Source organism: Lactuca virosa, chromosome 8 (genome assembly GCF_052849685.1).
Source record: "Lactuca virosa cultivar CGN04683 chromosome 8, Lactuca_virosa_CGN04683_v6, whole genome shotgun sequence".
Classification (NCBI taxonomy): Eukaryota; Viridiplantae; Streptophyta; class Magnoliopsida; order Asterales; family Asteraceae; genus Lactuca; species Lactuca virosa.
Window position 1 is genome coordinate 258,397,217 of NC_136433.1, and position 8,502 is coordinate 258,405,718.

The 8,502-nt window shown below is 33.8% G+C and overlaps 1 non-coding gene across 1 annotated transcript; it reads right to left on the bottom strand.

The window, feature by feature from the left end:
- Positions 1-365: 365 nt before the first annotated feature.
- Positions 366-472, bottom strand: LOC145135215 (small nucleolar RNA R71). The gene has a single exon (XR_013719675.1). It is a non-coding gene; the product is annotated as a small nucleolar RNA R71 (small nucleolar RNA).
- Positions 473-8,502: the final 8,030 nt, after the last annotated feature.

The window sequence follows — 8,502 nt, forward strand, 5'->3', positions numbered from 1 at the left end:
AGAATGACGATGGGCGATTACAAGAAGAGGATACGTGAAGAACATGGGCCAGGTCTAGTTCCACCTAAGATACCATCCAAGAGAAGTTTCGATCTCAAAGGGTACATTCTATCCATGCTCAAGGACATACCTTTCACATGGAAAAATATGAAGATGATTTCAAGCACATTGAGGAGGTTAAATAAATTTCCAACTACTTTCATGTTCCTAATGTGCCACGAGAATCTGTGTTACTAAGGATGCTTCTGGTGACTTTTACCGGTGAAGCTAAGGTTTGGTTGAAGTATCTTTCACCCAGATCTATTACCATGTGGGCAGACCTTCGTGATTATTTTATTGAGCAATTTAGTCCACCTAAAATTTCAAAGCTTAAAAAGAAGATTGCTAACTTTCAACAAGAGATTGGAGAATCATTGTATGAAGCGTGGGAGAGATACAAGGGTTTGCTTAGAAGTTTCCCTCAACATGATCTTAATGTTCAACAATATGCTTCCATTTTCTATGATGGAGTCAATGTAACTACTAGACAACTTCTTGACGTACAAAGGCCAATGAGAAATAAGGAGCTGACAACTATAAAAGATGTGATTAAAGAATTTGCAAAGCACTTACATGAGAACCACAACCCACGAGATGATGTTACTAGAGGAAAAGGAGATGGAGGGAACAAGAATTTAGATGCAATCATAGCTAAACTAGATTCTATGGATAGGCGAATGAGAAAATTAGATCAATCCATTCATGCCATTAGAGTTGAGTGTGATAATTGTAGTGGTCCACATTTGACCAAGGATTATGATTTGGATGAAAATGGGAACAAGAAAGCACAAGTGTTCTACTCAAGCAGTGACGAATATGATAAAGATTGGGGAAAGCCCAAGAATGAGTGGTTACCATATGAAGAGTATAATAAGCAAAAGGATGAGCAGTATAGACAAACCGGTAGAGGTTTCTATCAAAAAGAGCAACCACCACTCGAAAAGAAGATGGATTTCGAGTTGGTACTTCATAGATTTATGGAAGCATCTGAAAAGAGACATGATACTATTGATTCCAATGTGTGGAATCATCAAGATTCCATCAAGAACATTGAGACTCAACTTGGGCAATTGCCCACACTTTTCAATGAAATATTGCCCCCAAAAAATCAAGACCCAAAGTCACAACCTCATGCCATGGTTATCTACACCGAAACAGAGGTTCGTTCTAAGCCAATAATGACCCTTGAAGCAACTACAATACAGCCTAAGTCGTGTTTGGAACAAGAGAAGCCTGGAGCCAAAATACCAAAAAGTGAAGTAGACTCTGATGCTTCACCACGTTGTGGTCTCGAGAGGATGAAATTTTTTGTCTTTTCATTCGTACAAGCCTCCTTTTCCATTCCCATCTCGAGCAATCAAACATTCGCTAGAGCCTGAACAAAGGAAATTTATGGAACGGGTGCTCTCACTCTCGATTAATGCCCCATTCCTCAAATCAATGGCGAAAATTCTAATGTTTGCAAAAGATGTGATGACCCATAGAAAAGAGTTTGAAAAGGCCTCAACAATAGTTATTAATGAGTTGTGTTCAGCCGCGATTATCAAAGGATTATCAATCAAGGTGTGAGATCCATGTCAACTCACATTGCCTTGTGAATTTGGCAATTCAACTTTTATTAATGCTTTATCTGATTCGGGGGGCGAGCATTAATCTCATGCCATACTCTTTCTACCAAAAGCTCAGATTACCAAAGCTCCAAAACACAAGGATGACCATTCGAATGGCGGATCATTCAACCACATACCTACGAGGAATCATTGAGTACTTATTAGTAAACATGGGAAGGTTTGTTTTTCCAGTTGACTTTGTGGTTCTCGACATGAAGGAGGATGAAGAACTTCCATTTATGTTGGGAAGACCATTTTTTTAGTATTGCAAGAGCATTAGTGGACATCAATGACTCAAAGCTCACACTTCGTGTGGAAGATGATGATATTACCTTTGAGATGAGTCCAAAAGTAAATCATGAAGATCCAAGAGAATAAGTGTAAAAACTGGAGGCTATGGAAGAAGATTTTGATGAGCTAGTTGCAATTGAAAAAATGATGGAAAAAGAGTTGAAGGTTTGGGAGGAGTCCCATGGTGAAAAAGTCAAACGATTAAAACCAAAAGTCTTAATTCCCATGATGGTTGAGGTCATTGCATTTACTACACCTAAGGTTTAAGAGGAAGAAGAAGTTAATAAAATAGAAGGTGATTTGTATGAAGAAGTGGAAATAATCAATGAATACATGTGTGGGGACTTAGAGGAGCCTAAGATGGTCAAGATGGAGGTAGACAAGGAAGATCCTAATGAAGATGGAAATAAAGTAAACAAGGCAAAGAAGCAAGGTAAAGGGGTAAAGCGCAAATATGAAGACAATGCAAGTAAAAAGAAGAAGGAGAATTCGAAGAAGGCATACAAGGGAAGAGTTTAAGCTTACAAGCAAAAATGGAAGGAGCAAAGGGAGATCCCACTCCCAACTACAACAACGTAGAGTGGGAAGGAATCCGGATCACGAGTCCCCAAAAAGAAGCGCTTTGCGGGAGGCAACCCGATGTTTTTAGAGTTTCCAATTTTCTTTTCCTTTGAATTTATTTTTCGTTTTTTATTTATTTTAGTTTATTTTTTTAGGTTAACCAATTGATCATGTGTTTCTCTAGTCTTCTAAATTTATTATGCAGTATGAAGAAAGTACGTGAAGTGGTGAAGGAGCTTAATGGATGAAGAAGCCATGAATTTTTTGAAGATCATAATTGAAGAGCATGTTTTTAGATAAGTGTGGGGTATCCACATGATGAAGAGAATAGAATTTTGAAGAATATTTACTGGAAAAGAAAGATCATGAATGGTTTTAACCTTTATGAAGAGTTGATGCATTACTTTGGTTCTGAAATGATTCTATGAGAAGACACCACTACGTGGCCATCATCACCACGTCGTGGCAATTTATTTTATTGCGACTGCATCTGACTGAACCACGACCTGGCGTCCTTAGAACACATCGTGGCGATCTTATTTTGCTCGACAATTTACGACTTCGAGTTCGACACCATGTCGCGGCGTTGCTTTCCCACGACTTGTTTAAGTTTCCTCAAACTTTATTTGAAGATTGGTTCTTTAATTTATTCCGATCCGGCACATTTTCATTCACAAGAAGAAGGTCCAAAAGTATTGTTTCCAGCAATTATATGAGAATTCAAAGCTTTACACACACTTATAGAATTCGATCTCGCCACTACTACCTAAGGGGGGTCTATTCCAATTCTCTCTCTTTAATTTTATGTTCTTTAATTGTTTTAGACTACAATAGGGACATTGCATCATTTAAGTATGGGGTAGGGGGTTTAATATAGGAAATTAAGCATTCTGAAATAAAATGAAAAAAATGACTAGGATTTATCAAATTATTAGAAATATTTGAAATAATAATCTAAATCTGAACCTAGTTTAAGAAATTGTTATGTTGAGATATGGACTGTTAGCGTTGTGTGGGCTGATCCGATGAAAGTTATAATATTTATTTGAACCAATATTTGTTATAGTGTATTTGTGGCTTCCCTATCCTTGTGAAATCATGAAACAAAAACAATCCCTGGCTTAGTTTGAGGTCTGTAATATGTTTAGCATTGTGTACCAGAAACGTATCTAGGAGAACTTATGTAGTTATTGCACCTTAGACTAATACCTCTAACCAATAAGGGTTGAAGTTAAGTTCCCTTGCTTAAGCATATGTTGTTATAGGATTTTTAGTTTTGAGTAAAAATAAGTGAAAAAAAAAAGAAAAGAACAATTTAGAAAAAAAAATTGAAAAAGAAAAAAATTGAAAATTTTGAAAGAATAAGAGTCTACGAAGCTATGAAGATCAAGAAATATTATGAAGAAGAGTTAAAAATATGAAGATTCACGAATAAGACAATTTGCCAAGCTATTATTATTTATTGTAATTTTATTTTTTAGGTTATTTTTCCATATGTATGCTTAGGAGCTTAACCAAAAATACCTTGAGGTTATAAAAGTTTTATGAGGATGGATTCAGAGGGATGCATAAAATGAATGTTGCTCAAAAGAAGTGGTAACGTGTTTATGAAGATTGTGAGTATTTAGTATTGGGGAAGTTCTTAGGAAAAATATAGACACAAATACATACATTGCGGTCTTGGAGTAATGGAGAGGCTCAAAATGGATTGTGTTGTGCGATGTTGGTAGCTAAAGTCTTGATATGATGATAATAAAATCAATTTTTCTTGGGGGCAAGCGAAAGCCAAGTGTGGGGTATCTTGATATGTGCCTGAATTAACTACATATTTAATGCATATTTCTAAAACTTTTAGCTACAATTATGATTAATATGGAACAAAAGATACTTATTATGTCTAAAATATGTTTATAGCGGTGAAAACCTGCTCAGGACAAAAAGGGAGCATACGAGGAGCTGGAAGCAGGAAATGGGAGCAAAAACAGAAGAAGAAAAGAAGATGACTAAAGACCACATCATGGAGACATGACCACGGCGTGGCGAATGGCATATTCGCGATCATCATGCTGACTTGGAAAACACGGGATTTACTCGAAGACCATGTCGTGGTGGCGGTCAACCGCGACGTGGTGGTTAGATTTCTACAACTATAAAATCCCGGAAATTATATCGAAATCAAAGGTTGTATTCGGTTTTCTGAGGTTAATTGCAACTAAGAACTCATAGAAACCCATAAGAAGATCGAAATTGAAGTAAAGCTCAAGGATTGAAGAAGATTTAGAAGAATTCAATATTGATCTAGTTGGTTTGCTTATTATACTTATGTCTAGCTTACTTTACTTAGATCTAATGTGTTTTTCTTCTATAATGAGAGGCTAAACACCTTTTACTTCTATTTGGTGAACATTATCTTGATCCATATGCGTTGATTTCGATATTGGATGATTATATTTGATTTTACTTGTGTATGATATATATAAACCCTAACATGTTTTAGTTCTAGTTTATATTGCTTATAAATCAGATTTTGTGTGTTAATTGATCATATTAATTATATGAATCTATCTCCTAATTGTTTATGATCATTAAATAGTTAGAGCTAAGATTAATCACATCTTAGTTTAAGTAATTAAAGCTAGTAACTTTAACCGTGTTAAATAGCATAATTAGTCTTTATTAGTGGTTGGTTGCTTAACTTGATCACCAATGACTTGATTTCGTTGATGATCTCGACTCCATTTCGTCAAAGGTGGATAGTTTAGATCATAATCACGGGTTAACTCAACATTGATTTCTTCAACTTCTGATTGAGCATCAGATTCGATATCTGAAATTTCCTCTTGTTGATAATTTGGAATTAAACTCCCCCCCCCCCTTAGAAATTTGGATTTGAACTCTACCACTGCACAAAATTATTAATATTTCTTTCAGTCAATTGTGCAATATTTTCAATTATTGTAGAATTAAAATTTTCTATACTCTCGCCCTCAACAGGATACGTAGTAGAATCAACATTTTCTTCTAAAGTTTAAACATTTTGGAATGTTTCATAGATCAATTTTAACAATTCATCATCATGATTATTAGTTGCTTTGTTTTAAGAAGATATTGCATTTTCATGTTCATCAAACAAATTCAAAAATTCCTCATAAAGGTTTGAGAGAGAAGTTGTTTGCTTGCAAGATTAAGGAAAAAATTATCCTATTTGGACAGCTTCTTTCAGAACCGATTTCACATATTTATCATCAAATGTGAAAAAATATGTTTCTTCTATTTTCTTTAACTTCTTATTCAAAACATGATATGCTTTGCAGCTCAGAGAATATCCCAAAAATATTGCTTCATCTGATTTCGTGTCGAATGTGTTGCGATGTTCTTTGGAGTTAAAGATGAAACACCTAGAACCAAAAATATGAAAGAATTTTACGTTATGATTTTTATTATTTAGAAATTCATAAGGAGTAATTAAAAAGCGTTTATTGATATATGAACGATTTTGAGTAAAGCAAGCAGTTGCGATTGCATCAGCCGAAAAATATAAAGGCAACTTTGCGAAATATAACATGGTTCTCGCAGCTCCACACAAGGAATGACTTCGTCTTTCTACTACACCATTCTGCTGTGGAGTGTGCAGAGAAGAAAAGTTGTGATTGGTTCCTTTCTGAGTTAAGAATTCATCAAAGATATGATTCTTGAACTCCGTTCCATTGTCGCTTCGTATCTTCCGAATAGACTTTCATAATTGAAGTTCAATTTGCTTGATAAAATCAATCATCTTCTTCGTGGTTTCTGATTTTTGTTTAAGAAAGAATACCCAAGTAAAACGAGAAAAATCATCAACAATAACTAAAATGTATTTTTTACCACCAATGCTTTCAATTGAAGATGGAACACAAAGATTTATATGTATTAATTCCAGTGGTTCGATTATCTTGGTATTCATGATACGTAGTAGAATCAACATTTTCTTCTAAAGTTTAAACATTTTGGAATGTTTCATAGATCAATTTTAACAATTCATCATCATGATTATTAGTTGCTTTGTTTTAAGAAGATATTGCATTTTCATGTTCATCAAACAAATTCAAAAATTCCTCATAAAGGTTTGAGAGAGAAGTTGTTTGCTTGCAAGATTAAGGAAAAAATTATCCTATTTGGACAGCTTCTTTCAGAACCGATTTCACATATTTATCATCAAATGTGAAAAAATATGTTTCTTCTATTTTCTTTAACTTCTTATTCAAAACATGATATGCTTTGCAGCTCAGAGAATATCCCAAAAATATTGCTTCATCTGATTTCGTGTCGAATGTGTTGCGATGTTCTTTGGAGTTAAAGATGAAACACCTAGAACCAAAAATATGAAAGAATTTTACGTTATGATTTTTATTATTTAGAAATTCATAAGGAGTAATTAAAAAGCGTTTATTGATATATGAACGATTTTGAGTAAAGCAAGCAGTTGCGATTGCATCAGCCGAAAAATATAAAGGCAACTTTGCGAAATATAACATGGTTCTCGCAGCTCCACACAAGGAATGACTTCGTCTTTCTACTACACCATTCTGCTGTGGAGTGTGCAGAGAAGAAAAGTTGTGATTGGTTCCTTTCTGAGTTAAGAATTCATCAAAGATATGATTCTTGAACTCCGTTCCATTGTCGCTTCGTATCTTCCGAATAGACTTTCATAATTGAAGTTCAATTTGCTTGATAAAATCAATCATCTTCTTCGTGGTTTCTGATTTTTGTTTAAGAAAGAATACCCAAGTAAAACGAGAAAAATCATCAACAATAACTAAAATGTATTTTTTACCACCAATGCTTTCAATTGAAGATGGAACACAAAGATTTATATGTATTAATTCCAGTGGTTCGATTATCTTGGTATTCATGATCAAAGAATGACTTTTTCTGCTTTGCTTTCCTAGTTCGCAATCAGCATAGATATGTTCTTTTTCATATTTGAGAAGAGGTAGACCTCTAACCAAATCTCAGAGAACGAGTTTGTTAATATATTTGAAGTTGAGATGCGAAAGTCTCCTCTTTTGCAAGCAGACACACAGAAGGTTGTCCTTGAAAAGGATTCAAGTTGAGTGGATACATTTTGCCTTTTTCTTTTTTACTTCAAATTGTTTTCATTGATTATTTATCTATGATTTCTAAACCTTCTTCATCAAAAGAAATTTAAGACCTATACCTAAAACAAGTTGCAAAACACTAATCAGATTGTGTTATAAGCCTTCTGTTTAAGTTACCTTACGAATTGTGAATTCTCCATTTGTTATCATTTTGTATCCTTTGATTTCTCCAGTTACATTATACCCATACTTCACTCTTCCACCATCTTTCAAAGTACGATACTCTCTCAATTGTGATATCCTCCAGTCATATGACGAGAACAACCACGATCAATGTACCATTTGAAATTGAATTGTTTGTCACGAATCACCTACAAAATTAAACTGATTTAGGAACTCAAGCCATCTTTGGCCATGATGAGAACTTTATTTTATAAGAAAAAGCAGGAAAAAACTTTGTTTTATCAATCCAAAATGATTTTCTGATCAAAGTATTATTCACCCCTTTTTTCGATTTTAAAAACTTGAGTCTTTGTATCACAAACATTTATTACTACAAAATAAGTTTTTCGATTAGAATTTGCTTTTCTTTGTTTTGCCATCTTTTCCAAAAAAAATTATTCGTCTTCTTTTAGTTTTGCTTTGTATGCTTCAACATTAGCATCATGTTTATTCAAATCTGTCTTTTGAATATAGTTTTTTTTGTTAATGACATGGATTTACTTTTTGATAAATTAGATGAATTGACATTTTGATTAGAAGATCTTTCCGCAGCAACAAACTTTTGATTTTTTATTTTAGAATGAGAATCATTATTATCAATTATCATTTTCTTCCACAATTGTTTTCTTTTAATAAAATTCTTTTTATATCTTGCATTCATTGCTATTCTTTTTGTTTTTAGTTCCTCAACAAATTTTTGA